At 37.1% G+C, this 18845-nt stretch overlaps 1 protein-coding gene across 2 annotated transcripts in view; it reads left to right on the top strand.

Annotated features, from left to right (window-relative positions):
* The window catches only part of LOC126831689 (frizzled-5), an 87455-nt gene that overhangs the window by 39083 nt on the left and 29527 nt on the right, over positions 1 to 18845 (top strand). For both annotated transcript variants that reach the window (XM_050562343.2, XM_050562342.2), the window contains exon 3: positions 9829 to 9909. The gene's annotated coding sequence lies outside the window, so the exon portion shown is untranslated. The remainder of the gene's footprint in view (positions 1 to 9828; positions 9910 to 18845) is intronic.

Here is an 18845-nt window from a genome sequence, read left to right as displayed (position 1 = left end):
CCCGAAATGACCTAGTTGTGTCGAGTGGACGTTAAACCCCATTTCTCTCTCTCTCTCCCTAGGCCGTAACTTTAGGAGAGATACATTTCCTCAGCCGTTAGCGGCACATTTCATAGGCCTTAATATAAAAAGAGTCGCATTTTCTCGGCCGCAATGTTAAGAAAGTCCCATTACCCCGGCCGTAATGTTAGGGGAGTCAAAATGTCCCATGCCATAATGTTAAGAGATTCAAATGTCCATGACTGTAATGTTAGGGAAGTCAAATGTCCTTTACAATAATGTTAAGAGAGTCATGTCCGTAATGGTAGGGGAGTCAAACGTTTACCATAACGTTAAGGGGGTCAAATGTCCGTGACCGTATTGTTACGAAAGTCATATTTCCTCTTTCTAGACCACCTGACACCACTTCTTGCTCGATCAGTTTGCGTAGCTAACAAGTTTTTTGTTGTATGCCCGTTACTGAACCCACAGGATCCTAGTTATCTTCTCCGGGATATTTGACTTAATTATAATATACAGCTTCCGCTTAGGAAATATTATTTTGGTAAGATCCGTATTATTCCTCACTAATTTAGAGTTTGATTAATTTTTTTTAGGGTGTAAGATTATTACTTAGGGCGAAATCAAAGATGACATTTTCTCTTCATTTTCTTATAATCATACATGTTGCCTAGTTATTTCTCGCGTTCACCATTTCTTCTTTCTTAATTATGGAATATGAAAGTTGACAAATGTACAAAAAGTATGTAACCGATATTTCTAAATTTTTAAAGTGGTCTCCCATCTCATTCAGAGTATTGAACCTTAAAATATGGCCATCGGTTAGGATCGAAGCTACTTCCGGATTTATATCCTGAATTTAAAATCGAATGTTTTTTTTAATAGAATCGACAATTCTTCAGGTATTAGTTCTGAAAACAACAAAATAATGATTGGTTTGTTTGTTTGTTTGTTTGTTTTTTTTTACCTAACTTTAACTTGCGTGGTAGAGCACCTTTAAGCTGTGTAGGTTTTTATAAGAATATTAGCACGTGAAGAACAGTAATAGAGTTGTAATTACAAGTGAACCGTCTTTAAACCACCGGAAAGTCGGCAAGAAATTTCTCAGCCCCGGGCTACATGACATCAGTGGATGACGAATTAGTGCCGTAAAGCAGGTAGAAGTTTGTCAAGCACGAAATGTACGTGGTTATTTCTACCAATCGATATAATATAACACAGTTTTTATAACGTGCTCCATGAATTCATCACGTGTATAGGTATACATGAATATCCATTTAAGATATTGAACCACTACATTATAAATGAAACGAAATAAAATGGGGTTTAACGTCCTACTGTTCTGCTCCGACTGGGATAATGAAGACGGGCATACGCCATACAGTGTGCTATAAGGGAAATTGTGCCCGGACAGCGGTGCCATGGTCTCCTCTTATATCGAATGCCAACTGCCAAGGGATCTCCTACGTACACGCCAATGTGTACATGTTACCTCGGGTTTTCGTCCCATCCGAACGACAAGACAACTGTCCTTGTCAGGCCCTCCGTCCTGCACCACTTGAACTTTCTCGGCCAACGCGGGGATCGAACCCGGGACTTCTTGTTCAATAAACCAGAGCCTTACGAGCAAGCCACCACGAGTCCTTGATCAGATATAATTTTAAATTTGAAAGTATTTTGATATCGCCATTATATTTGCCAGGATTAGCAGATATCTGAATAGTTCAACTGTACCAGTGGCTGTGAACCCAACAATCGATTTTTAACTTCAAACTAATTGTGTTTTGCATTTTTGCAATTTTATGAAATGACGAACTTCATTAAGGAATCTAATGGAACAATAAACCTCGAGTTGAAACATCGTTTCTTAATTTAAATTTCATCATGGCCAAGAGCCATTATCCTTATCACGTGACACGTTATCAGTGACGCAACAAGGATACTGAACTGACTGAAAGTCTTATCAGAACAGTTGACCACTTCTATGGTACCCTCTTCAAAATCCATGGCTGTGGTTTCTAGAACATAACTCTGGTATTATCCAGTACATCATTATTTTTGACACAGAAGACATAGCGAGCAGCGCCAAGACAGGCACCAACATATTAAGTTTGTGAATAGATTTCTTTTTGCTGTCGTATTCCGGTTAATCTCTACACAACCCCTGTTAAAACAAAGTTCCAGAGAGCTATTTTAAAGATAACGGACCATTTCAAAACCTTTGTAAATTCATATAAATGAGGCATCATTTCTGCATAATTCGTTTCGCTTTTTATACTTTCAATTGTATGTTTATTAAAGACAAGTAAAACGAAATTTCTAATCATAAATAATACACGAAACGAAATAGAATCTGTATTTAAATGATACTTAGTTATCATGCCATTTCCATGAGATATATTCTTATAAACCTCAGACGTTGTCTGAAGTACACTAGCCACCAGTCATGCGCACCAAGGAGTTTAATAGTGGTCTATCTTATCTCTTAGGATATTAGTGAGCGTTGTTACTGGAACGAGATTCTCTATGGAAATATGGCCCCCGGGCCCACGTGGTATTATGGCGGCGTAAAAACCGAGTAATGAAGAACTGTATTGATTCCGATAATAACTCTCGTAATGTACGGAGATTTCTCCCTGTATCGTTTATATCTCGTGCCTCCCCGGGCAACGTGTAATTGAAATCAGTGTTAAAATAGAATCAGGTGACCATCGCGCCATTTTCTCCCACTTCCCGCTCCATGTCCGCGACTTGAGGCTGTTGATCTTCTACTTGGTTTCGACAGTCGACACCTCGTCTTCGGTATTCCTCGGCTTTAAGGTCCGTGGTTCTATTTGCATTAGGTTACTAATTAAGATGTCCTTTCCTTCCATTGCAGAAATCATCGCTCTTGGGACTTAAACATATCCAAACTCGAGACCTTTCGATAAGGCAGTAAAACGCCAGGAATTGTTCTGAGTCGCGGTTTGGCTCCTCGTACTTTCGTTTCGTTTGTTTTATAGTTCTTACTTGTCCTTCCTACACAGACGACGGCCATTGAACGGATAAAAATACGAAACGAAATATATATAAAAGCATTAATATGAAATTACAGATAATCCACCTGGAACTGTAATGGGTATATGTGGCTCAATTTTGGCTCCATCTGCATGGGACACGAGGAGATAAAAAGAAAACATTTTATGCGTATTTATTTAGTCAATTGTTTTCTTGTTGAATCAAACTTTATACTTTATGACAATTGGAAGACTGTTATATTACGTTGTTTCACTTATTGTTTCGTTGTATTTATACAACACTCTGCGCTAGAGAGCCTTTAATCAAACCAACTGTTTATATATGGTTTTTCGATCCCTGATGATTGGCCGAAAAAGTTCATCCAGATTTTCCGGCGTGGTTCCTCCTTGTCAGTGATGCTGGAAAGAGGGCCTGTCAGGAACAACTGTCTAGTCGTTCGGATGGGACGAAAAACCGAGGTCCCGTGTATACATTGGCGTGCACATAAAAGATCCCTTGACAGTTGGAATTCGATATAAGAGTAGGCCGTAGTGCCGCTGTCAGGGCAAAATTTCCCTCATAGCACACTGTATGACGTATGCCCGTCTTCATTAGCCCAGTTCGGAGCAGAACAGTAGGACGTTAAACCTCATTTCATTTCATTTATATATGGTTTACGTCTCTGATTTACTGTTGTGTTTCTTGTTTATTCATATATCCTAGGTGTACCTATATATATATTGTCATTGAGTCAACTGGCGGGGTTTCGATTCCCCGAATGTACGTGACAAGGAGTAGGGTCGCCTGTCCAACCTCGTGGGTTTCCTCCGGGTCCTCCGGTTTCCCCCCACTGCTTAAGACCCCTACGCATGTTATGGTAGTTTAATCAATTCAAGTGACAAGCCAAACAGTCACCACTCGGACACCATGAACGGGTTCTTGGCAACAGTACAGAGAAATGAAATGGGGATTAACGTCCTCCTTTTTTTGCATCCCTTGGCATGCCCTCTATCCCTTGGCATGCCCTCTATCCCGCACCACTCAAAATTTCAAGGAACATTCTCGGCCAAAACCGGCTGCGAACCCGAGTACATCAGCTGTATATAACGGCTCATCTGGACGTTGCCGGAAGACTTTTTAGAACAGAACTGGAGACCATTTGGCATCGGGTGTTTAAAATTGTAAAATGGTCTCCGTATCTTGTAAGTTCAATCAGCGAGGCGAAGTCTTTTAGTTTGATAGCCTATACAGTGCTAGGACTATCTAGGAAAAAGTGCTAAATTTTGGATGTTTGGGTTTGGTCCGGTTCACTGATTTTAATTGCTTGGTATGCTGATCTAAACAACATGTCCGTCTTGAGTAGCATTGCCCTAATATAAATTACATAAGCGTTGACAACTATTAACCGGCCAGTGGGAGTATCAAATAACTTAACATTTTAATTTCTAAAATAAAAATCTCATTTCATATAAAGTCTTTGATATCAGTTGTTTAGTCTTCCAAAAACCAAGTTTTATCATGCTGAGCTATTTTTGTACGCCCATATTTTCAAGTGGACGTGTATTGAGTCGCCCCTGTCAGCCCACAATTTATTTGTGGACACGCGGTTCCTTTTGATATTGGCATTTTATCCAATATTAAAAGCTGTTCTAACATATCACCATTCCACCCTTATGATGGTTGAGTTCGAATTTCATGAAAATCGGATTGAAACTGCCCGCTCCTCGTTCGCAAATAGTATAAAAGTATATAATACCAAGGTTGTGGACACTGTAGAAGTCACAATTTTTTTATCCGATTTTGATCAAACTTAAAATATATGTCTATATTCCACGGATTTTTGTTTCTTTCCATATTCGCACATATCGGTCCGTAACCTCCTAGATTATGGACCCCGGGTGTACCAAAAATTACAGTTTATACCCGATTTTAAAAACCGTTTAAATATACACCGTTACACCCTGGGTTTTGAATTTTGTGATAATCGGATCGAAGGCTGTGGTCCCTCTAACGATTTGTATCCGGTTTTGAAAAAAAAAAAATATTATATGTTTATGTATCAAAGATCTCGGTTTGATGTTCGCGTATATCGGGCCTAACTTCTTGCCTTGTGGCCCCCATTGTACGAGAAATTGTAAGAATAATACTACGAGTTCTTGATGTGGAAATTTACACGGAAATATTTATTTATGGCTAGGGATATGATATCATATCTTTCTTATCTAAATTAGATAAGAAAGATATCTAAAGATATGATATGATATCATATCTTATCCCTAGCCATAAATAAATATTTCCGTGTAAATTTCCACATCAAGAACTCTGTGGTGACAGAAATGAAATGGAGTTTTAACGTCCTACTGTTCTGCTCCTAACCTGGGCTAATGAAGACGGGCATACGCCATACAGTGTGCTATGAGGGAAATTTTGCCCGGACAGCGGCACTACGGCCTACTCTTATATCGAATTCCAACTGCCAAGGGATCTTTTACGTGCACGCCAATGTGTACACGGGACCTCAGTTTTTCGTCCCATCCGAACGACTAGACAGCTTTCCTTGTCAGCCCCTCCGTCCTGCATCACTGACAAGGGAGAACCACTCCGGAAAATCTGGATGAACTTTCTCGGCCAATGCAGGGATCGAACACCCGACCTCCCGGCTAGCGAGCTAGCGTCTTACCCACTTAGCCACGTGATCCCCCTGTGGTGACAGAGAATATAAGTAATATTGTTATAATACATTATTAAAGGTGTACTGTTTTGTTGACATTGACAATAAATTCGCGTTAACAAAATAGTTTATAAAGTCTAGTATTGATGGCGATATTAGCGACCTTTGATTTTGGCTTGCTGTCGTACTGTTGTCTTTTCGCCTCAGAAGTTGATGTAGTCTCTACTTTCAAGGTCACTTTTCGACTTTCGTGTTTTAAAGGGGCGAAAAGTAGAAATTATAAATGGTAGTTATAGGCTTCCATAAGATTGTAAGACAAAATAAACATTTTACCATTGGTTCACGAATGCCTTTAAGTGCCATTTATAACAAGGGACTAGAAGGACGGGGCTAGATATATTCCACAAGTAACTCAAACGGTTACGTCATATTCCTATCTGGAGAGCATGCGCAATAAATACTAAATCAGTTTATGTACATTCATATTACATTATTATTTGTGTTGCGAACCATTTGTGTCAATTTCTAGGTCCTAAATATTAGCGATTTAGCTCTTTTAAATAACAAATACATGTGGATTGTTTTGGGGTGACCTTTTCCCTGTATGTAAATAATCAGTAAATGTTCATATTTTTGCACCAAAATAGATAATTTTGGATCAAATTTTCTTTTACTGATAATTGATAAGTTCGTAAATAGTATTGTACGATGGATCAATAGGCCATTAATATTTCGATATTGGCCCCTTTCTATAGAAATCAATATATAATTGGCAAGAGTTATACAATCGCAATGTGCTCAACAACCCTTGTTTTACTTATGAATATTTATCTCCCCAAGAAAAAGTTCCAAAATCATTTAATTGGTTAACATCAAATTGGTCAATATCAAAGTATATAAGTAAAATAATGTAAGATATTTTATACCCTGGCTTAGACAAGCTGCTGTAGATATTACATCAAATTAATAAGCTTATTATTACATTATGTAATATTTGAATCAATTTTTTTAAATTTTATTAAATTGTTATTAAATTTGTTTATTTCTGTGTTTAATTTGATTAGTTTTTCTTATTCTCTTATTCAAATTTCATAGAATCTGATTCCAAACCCATCTAGCTTTAGTGTTACATTCTAAATATAGAGCAGTGTAATATGACACTTATACAATACACCATCTGAATAGATAATAATTGGGCTACAATTTATTGTCTTCGAGAGGTTGATGACAGGATTCTTTTCAACAAATCTTTGAGGTCACATTCCCAAACTTGAAGAAATCTGGCTGATTTCTAGTTGGTCTTAAGACTGTATATACCAATCAGTCTATTGAAGCCGGGGGCTGGGTGGCTAAATGGTTAGCACGCGCGCGCTGTATCATGAGGTCTGTCATTGAGTCCGGTTTCCTCCCACTGCTACGCAAGCGAATTATTGAAATAAAATTGAACCACGTGTTAGTCCCGAAATGACCTAGTTTATGTCGAGTGGACGTTAAACCCATCTCTCTCTCTCTTTCTCTCTCTCTCTCTCTCATTATAACATTAAACAAAGTCATTAATTAATTACAAAGTCATTAATTAATTACAAAGTCATTAATTAATTACAAAGTCATTAATTAATTACAAAGTCATTAATTAATTACAAAGTCTTTAATTAATTACAAAGTCATTATTACATTTAAAAGAGATATTATTGCATTACGCAAAGTCAGTATTAAATTACAAAGTCATTATAACATAACCGAAATCGGAAAGTCATTGTTAAATTACACAAATGTAGCCATATATTGATGCTAGTTTCAGTAACGTTATGATGCGTCAGTTGTGTAACGAGTAAATAAATAAGCTGTGTTCTAATGTAGTTTGATAGCCTATATATCAATCAATCTATTAAGGCTGTATTCTAGAATCGCGATATGTTGAAGTCATTTTCCAATTCCACCGTATTCATATAGACCGAAAACGAGAGTGAAAGCAGAAGCTTTGCCTGGGGGTAGTTTAAGTAAAGATGGCGACATTCCTGGTTTTGTTGAGTTATGTGATCTGTTTAATTTATTTTTGATCTCGTGCGAAGAGACGAGAAGGTATGAGAATTGGTGTATAATGGCCGGAGGTCGTGTAACCACCACGAGCAGACCTAATCTCACTGGAAATGGTTTATCCTAGTTTATTCTATGGGGTGGAAGTCGAGTTTTAATTGATGGCATTCACCGGATATTGTATTGGTGAAGTAAACACAAGGTTAGGCCTTAAAGACGGCCATCTTTAGATGGAGTTTTAAAGACGGTCCTAGGATTTCCGAAGATATTGGGTGGAAGGGTAGCGTTAGAAGACAGAGAGAGAAAGAGAGAGAGAGAGAGTTGGGAGAGTTGAGGTTTAACGCCCACTCGACAAGGTATCGCCTTAAGAGTTTATGAGAAGTCAATTGCGACCTCACTTCCAAATATTTAGATATAAAATAAAATGTAATGGGATTTAACGTCCTATACATGCTTGTTGCACCAACTAGGCTAATGAATAGAGGCATAAGCCTTGTAGTGTGCTATGAAGGAATTTTCGCCCAAACAGCGGCATGTCCGCCCACTTTTCTTCGAATTCCAAATGCCAAGGGATCGTTTATTATACGTACATGCCAATATGTACGCGAAATCCCGGTTTGTCTTCCCATATGACAGTACAAGGGAGTATCTAATTATGTGAATTTTCCAAGTAAACAAGTCGTAATTTCTGTGCCGTTTTTTGCGTCGTGTCCACGGGTTTGTCTTATAAGTTTTGTTTGTGCGCGGTGCGGTCCTCATGCACACGCTTTTATAACGGTTCCTTTAATTGTTATGAAATCGTTCATCATGGTGTCTGTGTAGTGTGTTATCTTGTAAAGTTTTTCCACTCGACTAGTTTGTAGTGCAGATTGAGCGAGTTTACCATGAAGGAAAAGTAATACCCTGATTTTCTCCATTAGCTTCCAATTCTACATGAATGATTTTCAACTTTTTCTCAATACTCTGTTTCGTAGTTTTTAAATCTGAGCAGTAAATATATTTAAGTCGGTGTAATTAATGACGTTAAGTTTCCTGTTGCAGTCTGAAATGATCAATTTTACCAGTAACTACCATATTCCAAGTTTTTTCTTCTCTCCGAGGCAAAATAGGTGTCCAAATTAGATCGGTGGATTAAATTCATCTGTCGTTTTATTTCACGTATGACGCCATCTTATATTGCACGGATGCCTAATTTAACAATTACGAGCGTTCTAGGGTCCAGGAAACAAGTATGACACCATCGCAGCCATCTTGGAATTGTGACATCGTGTCAACAAAATTCGAAGTCTTTCCATCGATTTGCAAGCTATTCGGTACTGACGCCACTTTTCGTTTTCGGGTTCACATGTTCAAAAGCTCAACAGGAACTCCTTATATTGGCAATCGAAACAGAATAGGGTTTAACATCCAACTCCTCGGCACCAATCGGGCTAATAAAGAGGTGCATACGCCACGTAGTGTGGTACGATTGACATTTTGCCCGGACGACTCACTAGATTATCAGATTAACAAACTACAACAAGTTTAAAGATTCAGCAGTTCGGCTTCTCACTAACACCAGAAAACATTAACACATCTCTCATGTTTCGAACCCCCTGCACTGGACCCCAATGCATCCAAGAACTTAGTTCACGTTAATCCTTTTCATCTTCAAGGCGTTAAACTATGCCAAATCATATGGAGCCCATATATTAACCCACAATGTGCATTTTCCAATGCCGAAATCTTTTCTTTGGCATAAACTGTCACAGTCAATGTAGCAGGTGTCTGTTTTTAGTCTCAACTCAAAACATTTCCATTTCAAAACCCTGATCTGTAAATAATTAGTGATAACTGACGATATTATTATATATATGAAAAATTATATCGTCCTACTTTTCTACACCAATTAAAACTGAAAGTTCGTATTTTTGCGAGCTTTAAAAAAGTCTGACCCAAAGACTTAACAAAGAATATACAGTAGATATACTGAAAGATTTAAAGTTTGTATAGATATTAATTGACGAATCTTCTGTGGTATGTGGGCTTGCAAGTTCAAAGCAGAGTTCAAATAGGGTGGCATACTGTCATCTATTAAAATTATAGATGTTAAAATTAAATTGAACATTATTTTTATCTTTCAGTTTTGTGTCCGCCTTGTTGGTGATAGTGGTATGATTATTATCATATACAGATAAACAGATACAATTTGAATTAAAACAAAGGTAAGACACATTTACTTTATTTCATATATTTTAGAATCATTTAGAATTTAAGCTACACAAGAACAAATTTAAAAACTAAAACTACACAAGAACGTAATTTATAACTAAAACTACACAAGAACGTAATTTATAACTAAAACTACACAGGAACGTAATTTATAACTAAAACTACACAGGAACGTAATTTATAACTTAAACTACACAAGAACGTAATTAAAAACTAAAAGTACACAAGGACGTAATTTAAAAACTAAAACTACACAAGAACGTAATGTATAACTAAAACTAAACAAGAAGGCATTTAAAAACTACAACTACACAAGAACGTAATTTATAACTAAAACTACACAAGAACGTAATTAAACATTGAAACTACATAAGAACGTAATTAAAAACTAAAACTACACAAAGACGTAATTTATAACCAAAACTACGCAGGAACGTAATTGAACACAAAAACTACACAAGAACGTAATTAAAAAATAAAAGTACACAAGAACGTAATTTATAACTAAAACTAAATATACAAACATTCTAAATCGCAAATTCGTAAATACATGTATACAGAAAATCACATTGGTCTCGGATACTGGCCAATGAGATATGACAAAGAAAAGGGTGTTGTTTTATATATTAATTTGTTGTGTTAATGCTAATTAGTCATTTGAAATGGAAATTAATTGAAATGTGGTTTAACGTCCTACTGTTCTGCTCCGAAACTGGGCTAATGAAGATGGGCATACGCGATACAGTGTGCCCAGACAGCGGCACTACGGCTTACTCTTATATCGAATTCCAACTGTCAAGGGATCTTTTACGTACACGCCAACGTGTACACGGGGCCTCGGTTTATCGTCCCATCCGAACGACTAGACAGTTGTCCTTGCCAGGTCCACCGTCCTGCATCACTGACAAGGGGGAACTACGTCGGAAAATCTGGATGAACTTTCTCGGCCAATGCAGGGATCGAACACCCGACCTCCAGACCAGCGATTTGAAATGGAAGGGTTACGAACAGTTAACTATAATATGTGGATATGTTAGTGTTGATATAGCGGTAACGCCACACCTTCCAATCGTCTTACCGAGGATTAAATACCGTATTAAAATATCTCTAGTCTGCTCAACCATACCAGACCCCCTTAAGCCATTGTTAATGAATTCCTTTAACAACTCGGATAAAGTTTCAAAGATAAGTTGGTTCAGGCATCAGACACTATCTTCGTTTAATCGAGAAAGGAAGATGTTGAAACAACCAGACAGACAGCCCGAGACAGTCGAAAATACAACATTCTTCCTCGATAATTAATTGGACATAAAAGGCTTTAGTAAATTTTATAGAAATGAAAAGGGGGTTTAACGTCCCACTTTTCTGCCCCAACCAGGATTATTACATTACATACAGTCATTATTACGTTGCTCAGTCATTATCACATTACACAGTCACAATTACATTACACAGTCATTATTACATTACACAATCATTATTACATAAAAAAGAATCATTATTGCATAAAACAAAAAACTTTTATCACATTTTTCAAAAAGCCATTATTATATTACAATAAGTCATTATTAAATTACACAAAGTCATTATTGCATAACAAAAAGTCATTATTAAATTACACAGTCATTAATACATTAATAATGTAGCCATAGGGTTGATGCTAGTCTCAGGAATGTTTTGGGGAATTCATTTCAGTCATGTATGGTGTAAATATTATAAAATTACAAGGTCATTATAACATTACATAAAGTCATTATTACATTTAATAAAATCGTTATTTAATTGCAAAGTCATTATTACATTTAATATATTATTGCATCACACAAAGTCAGTATTAAATTACAAAGTCATTATAACATAACAGAAAGTCATTGTTAAATTACACAAATGTAGCCGTAATCTATGACTTAGTTTGTGTCGAGTGGACGTTAAACCCCATCTCTCTCTCCCTCTATCTCTCTCTCATTATAACATTAAACAAAGTCATTGATTAATTACAAAGTCATTAATTAATTACAAAGTCATTATTACATTTAAAAGAGATATTATTGCATTACACAGTCAGTATTAAATTACAAAGTCATTATAACATAACCGAAATCGGAAAGTCATTGTTAAATTACACAAATGCAGCCATAGATTTGATGTTAGTTTCAGTAACGTTATGATGCGACAGTTGTGTAACGAGTAAATAAAAATGTTCAAACAGGTGCCTATAAAAACTACTTGATTCGTGTGAAGATTATAAATTATGAATCGGGTCCACAGTTGTTATCGACGTCACACTACAATGGTTGTATAATATTTGAAATGTTACAATTATAAAGGTGGGCTGTCTGAAACAGTTATTATCGACGTCACTCCACAATAGTTGTACAATATTTAAAATGGTACAATTGTAAAGATAGGCTATCGGAAATGTAGGACCTGTTCAAATAAACTGTTGGTATGATCGTCACTAATTTCGATTTTCTTGTGAGATGTTTTATTAATGAGGTCAATTAAAAATGTATATGATTTATAGACATCTGGGAATAATTGCTTACAATACAAATGATACGGCGGAAACCCAGCAAGATACATATACCCAGAAAAAGCCGGAAAGTATACGGAAAGAATCAGTGGTGTGGTTCAAAGTTCCCAAATCAATGAGTCTGTCATGGTTGATTTAGATAATACACATTAAGGTCCCGAAATGATCTAGTTTTTTTTTAGAGGTTACACCCACTCCCTCCCCTCTCTCTCTCTCCCCTCTCTCTCTCTCTCCCTCCCTCTCTCTCTCCCCTCTCTCTCTCCCCCCTCTCTCTCTCCCTCCCTCTCTCTCTCCCCCTCTCTCTCCCTCTCTCCCTCCCTCCCTCTCTCTCTCACTCTCTCCCCCCTCTCTCTCTCCCTCCCTCCCTCTCTCTCCCTCTCTCTCCCCCCCCCTCTCTCTCTTGTATGTCGCTCTAGAAAGTTACAAACATATTGGTAAATAAATTCAATGGGTACAGTACTAGTGTAGATGTACAGTTAACAAGTGGAAAGTATATCTACTGATGCCAAGGTGGACGGTATGATTTCTGGAATTGAAGGGGGGAATCCCCGGTGTGGCAACATCCTCACTGTAGAAATATAACAACATTATGACTAATAGTTGTTTATCTTACAGATATTTATTTAGCCCCGTACATCCAGGTATACCTTTACTTCAAGGTTAGCTAATACACTTGGTTCTGTATCTCGGCACCATGTAGATACACAATTAGATATCTGAGTGGTCGATTTGCCTGCACTATACTACATAGTAATATATATTATACGAGCACCTGTCCATCTTGGCCTGACAAATATTATTCTGTATATTTTGTAGGGTAAGTTTACTCCTACTCTAAAATAACGGTCGCTCAATGATTTCCGTTTTGCAAATGGCGGCGAATGGAGTTAAATTTTCTGCTTTCAAACTCGAACGGTTTTTTTGACACCCGAGTTTGCTAAATGAGAATATGACTTGTGAGACGTTGTTTAAGTGCTGATTTCAAATCCAAAATATTTCCAACGCAGTCTTACTTCAGCCACGAGACCGCTTACCTTTTCGTGTTCATGTTTCTTTGAACGGTGTGTATTAGCCTGCCTTGAACGTCCAGGCTTATCAATTCCTATCGTATTGCCAGAAATGAGTTGGTTGTTTGTTGAAGAAATTCTTGTTTAGACGTAAAAACCCCACCTTATGTTGGATTTAGAAAATGTTCTCGGTGGGAAGTCAGTTTACAGATAAATAGAAACTATAGTAATTGGAACTTCTGTGGGTTTAATGTACAAAGTCTTCTATCTTCTATCTAATGTACAAAGTATTTCCATGGGACAGAATTATAGCCAGGGAAGGAATTTGGGGGATGGAAGACTTGCATTAGTCTTGAAAAGAGATTCCAAAACGGTGAACACTTCGCTCTCTGTAAATCCAAGACGAAAGAAACCGAGGATCTCGATTTTGGGTTCTGATTTGACTTGAATTATATAACTGTGTTTTTGTACATAATACATGTGAGAGGAATTTTTAAATTTAAACTAACTGACAAGTCATTATTTCAATAATTTAAATTGTGTTGATTTACAGTTTTAAATTATTTTCGGTTAAGAGTTTAAATTTTGTTTTGTTGATGGTTGATTTTTAGCTTTATGTTGTTGGGGTTTTTTTTTCGATGTTTATTTTAGCTTTTAAAATCCATAAGTTCGTTCTATCAAAGACAATAGGGTGTAATACTTTCAGAAAAAGCGCAGCAAATATAAAGATATAAAGATCATTACAGGGACTTTTTTCAATGGTACTTTTTAGCTTTTTTTGTTTTAAAACAAAATATTACTAGCATTTCAATGTTAGATTAATGAGCCCGACCTGTATACGACTAACTGAAGAATGTAAGAAGAAGTCATATATTAACTTTCTGTATACGACTATAAAGAATGGATGTTATAGAAAAGAAAAAAGAGTGCAGTAAATGCGAATCTGTCATTCGCGTAAAGTAAAGTCGTTTTGCTATAATGTAATTCAGGGTTGTAAATCATATTATGAAGGGTGATGACGAGAACCTGTGAATTAGACCTTTTCTAGTTTATTTCACTTGTGATTAGTAAAACGATGAGCGAGGTCTAACTTGAAGTGACTTTTATCAATGGAATTATCAACCATTATGTTTATAAAATCTTCCCATTTCACACCCAGCTACCCTGATTAGTCCAAATTACTCAACACATTTCGTTTCGTGTTATATTCAAATGTCGAGTCAGATTCTTTACGTAACCTTGCGTAAAGGGGGAGATTAATAATCAATGCATGCTAATTCATAGCTAGCTTTGTTTATCCAGGTCATTTCTTGCCACCCGTTTAATACTCTCCCATCTTAAAACAACAAATAATATAGTTATCAAAATATTCAAATCCGCTGATATAAGAATTAAATGACACAGTTTTGAAATCTTTTACTTTAAATATTCAGTTTATGTGTGAGGTCCACATTCTCATGTTTTTGAACGCGAGTGCGACTTGATGATCGTGACTGCATCCATTCTTATCCGTTCTGCTCTCTTATTGGGTTGACATGTGTAAAGGAATAGCTGAATGAAGGAAGGGTTAAAGTAAAGAAAATGGAGGGACAGATGGTAGGCTATCTTAAAACTTTTCTCCCATCAAACCCAATGAAGTTCAGAATAAAAGCACTAATTAACCCGGGCTCTTGAACAAATCACATTTCTTGCCAGGCGGAGGGACACAGCAGGAGGGCGCAACTCTCGTCACACCAGGGGGTTAGACGTCGCTTTTAGAGTTCTCGGTTTTGAATATCGTGATTGGCTGGGAATCTTAATAGAAACAACAACATAGATTAGACTATATTCAACTTCATTTCCTATTTCAAGCTTTTCAACATATGGATAGGATTTTTATTTAAACGCATGGATAAGCCTTGTTATTTGGTTGGCGGATTCATTTAAGGCCTTGGATATTTCTTTAGAAGTTAACCGTTTGTGTTATTTTGGATCATATTTGCCTATATGCGTTATTTTTAGAGAGAGAGAGAGAGAGAGAGAGAGAGAGAGAGGAGATAGTTGTTGTCAAAGATATTGGTTTTTACACAGATCATCGGGACGGTAATGGAGTAGAAATATTCAAGAAGGTTATTTCAGAATTTGGGAGGTTTGACTATCTGTGACTAGTAGGCTAGAATAATCGCATTGAAACCCAAACTTTCTATCACGATTATTGTAAACTGATCACCCCCCGCGATGCAATCGTTAAAATATCTCTGCAATAAATTATATTTTTATTTCTTTCATGGAGTGCACGTGATACTAATAAGGACAAATTAGTTGTTCATCCAATGAAATGTACCGTTACAAATTAGAACACACAGCGTCATGGTTGGCTAACGGTGCAGACGTGATGTCTACGTGGGTTATTCGCAGTTCTTTCAACTGATAATTTACTTTAATTGAGACGAGGCAACCTAATTCTTGGTATTTCGAACCATAACTACAAGAATTACTTGGACAGGGTACTTCAAAACAACAAACCGATGTTCCTTAACGAGATTCTTGTTCTGAGTTGAGAGCTCCTTGGTATTTGTAAGTCAGTTCGCCCTTATGGATGGTTGCGTTTCTTTGATGCGGTCCCTTGTTCGTCTTGTGTCTGTCCGTCACTTGAATGCGCCTTCATGGCTGGTTGCTCCATAATGGCGGGATTTCTGCTCGCGAGAATGGTAAAATAGAGATACCCCACTGCGTATAATCGCTTGTCACAAATTTTGACGACAATTTGAGCTGTCATATATTTGAGTAATTATATATATGGACTTTGTTAAGAATGCTGGGGTAATTACGGATGGGAGAATATCAGGTCTAAACAAGGTCTTTTAACATGGGAACGCGGTAGGTTTTGAAGGCCTTGTAGGCAAATGATGAGCCCGATTTTAAACAAGGAGAGTGTTGCGTTAACACTTACTATTAGCAATACCAGCTTAACTATTCGGACCAATGCTTCCGACATTGTATAAAATAAATATATATATGTGTAACAGAAAATTAAATTTGTTTACTTATACTAACCACGATGTTCCGGGTTCGATCCTGATGTTGATTCAGTGCACGTAAAAGAACCCTTGACAATTACCCAATGTAATTCCCGTACAGCACACTGGATGACGTAATCCCGTCACCATTAACTTGGTTGGTGCAGCGCAGGCAAGTAAGACCTGAAACCCCATTTCATTTCATTTCGATTCCATTATTTAATTTACTTGTGAACGGTTCCCGGTCTTAATCATGTTTGTCTGAGTCTTGGATGGACTTTTGCGTTGCTGCCGAGTACTTGTGGTTTGCGCCAAGTCTTGAGAGGGAGAAATATAATGAGACTGGACAACCACGGGTGATATATGATTACTCATCGTCCAGTGTCACATGTGTGAAGGGAAGACCACAAAGAATTAAATTATCCCATAATTTCTTCACAATAACTTCATTTACCCCTGTATTAACCACTACAAATACAGTCACCCAGGTCGCCATTACAACCAATAATATTACTTTAACACTGGGGTGCGTTCCATGAATCATTTCACTTAACTTAACTTCTCCAAGAAGAGAGAGAGAGAGAGAGAGAGAGAGAGAGAGAGAGAGAGAACGTCCGCTCGACACAAACTATGTCATTTCGGGACTTACATGGTGCAACTTTATTTATAAGAATCCGCTAGTGCGTATGGGTCTGTAATAGAGGAAACTTGAGGAGCCGGAGAAAACCCACGAGGTTAGACAGGCAAGCCTACTCCTTTGCATGAACAAGAGTGGGGGTGGGTGGAAATTACTCTACTTGACTCAATGACAGATCTTACGATCTAAAGCGCACGCGCTTGACCGCTGGGCCATACACGCCCCCGCCAAAAGGAAAGAACTGTTCAGATTAATTTTATTTCGTGAACCAAATTTTTATAAACTGAATGATGTACAACAATTTGAAATACTGATGATGAATAAAGATGTAGAAATTTTAAAATGTTTAGGAGCGTTTGTATACAATTCGTTCATGTCTTTGTAAAGTTGTGTATCTTTGTATAATTATGTGCATGTGTGTATCCTTTGTTTGTTTCATGTATATCTCTATTACTATTATTTGTATATGCACATACTCTTGTAAGGTTTTTTTTTATGCAATGAAGTTTCTTCTTCTCCTATAATATATGTCAAAAGTTGCTGGGTATAGTTGTGTATGTAGTGAATGTCAATTGTTTCGTAACCTGGTTGTTTCGTACTTAGTTCATTCGTACCTCAAATGAGCCGTTTCGTACTTCACTTCGTACCTCAAATTGATTTGTACCTTTTCCTATGTTGTTGAAATCAGTTAAAAGAAATTGAAATAAAGGTGAAACATAATTAAACGATTTGATCAAATCCAATATATGATAGTTGGTGTATATCAGTGTATGCAATATATGACAGTAGTTGGTGTGTACATGGACCTTATAATACAATATAATATTATAAGGTCCATGGTGTATATAACTGTGAATGTCATATACGGCAGTAGTGTGTATAGCAGTGTATTTAATAGAAAAATATATGACAGTAGTTGGTGTGTATAACTGTGAATGTCATATACGGCAGCCGTGTGTATAGCGGTGTATGTAATATATAGCAGTAGTTAGTGTGTGTAACGGTGTATGTAATATATATTATATAATAATTAATGAAGTGTGTAATTATAAGCTTTATGTTACATCTGTTGTAGATGAAAGCTTGTTACACACTGACACTAATCCTACACATACCGCCTAATTTGACGTTAATTCACCGACTACTAGTAACGATAAGCTCATCGACATACTTATATTTTCATTAATTAAACATCCGGGTTAAATCTCGGACTGACCAACGAGGGAATGATGGATAGGAATTTATGAGATGTTTTCAAACTTCGATAAGTTCAATTTCACTAGACCAATTTGAGCTATCTGTAGTCCAGTTGGTTCAGAGGGTATAGCGTTACCTTGAACTAGGAGATACTGGGTACAACCGCTGTATTGGTCCAGAAAATTTATCTGGATTTTTCCCACCAGTTTTCAGCCTTATCAGTGGTAGAGGAAAGGGGATCTAACAAGGAAAGACGTCTGGTCGCCCCGCTCGGATGGTAGGAAACGCCGAGTTTCTACATGCCGGAGTTCACGTAAAACAGCCTTTCACACTGGTAGTATTATGCGGAGACGCCGCTGTCCGAGCAAATATTTCCCCCGTGATACGCTTTACTGCGTATGCCCATCTTCAATAGCCCAGACGGAGCAGAAAAGTAGGACGTTAAACCCCATTTCATTTCATTTCGTTCCACTATAATCAGGGCTAAATCTATTTGTTAAGGCCAGCTCAATTTTCGTCAAGGTCGCTGAGATGTAAATAAGTTTAGGGCACGTGA

This window comes from Patella vulgata, chromosome 9 (genome assembly GCF_932274485.2).
Source record: "Patella vulgata chromosome 9, xgPatVulg1.2, whole genome shotgun sequence".
Lineage (NCBI taxonomy): Eukaryota > Metazoa > Mollusca > Gastropoda > Patellidae > Patella > Patella vulgata.
This window is presented reverse-complemented; position numbering and strand designations above follow the sequence as displayed.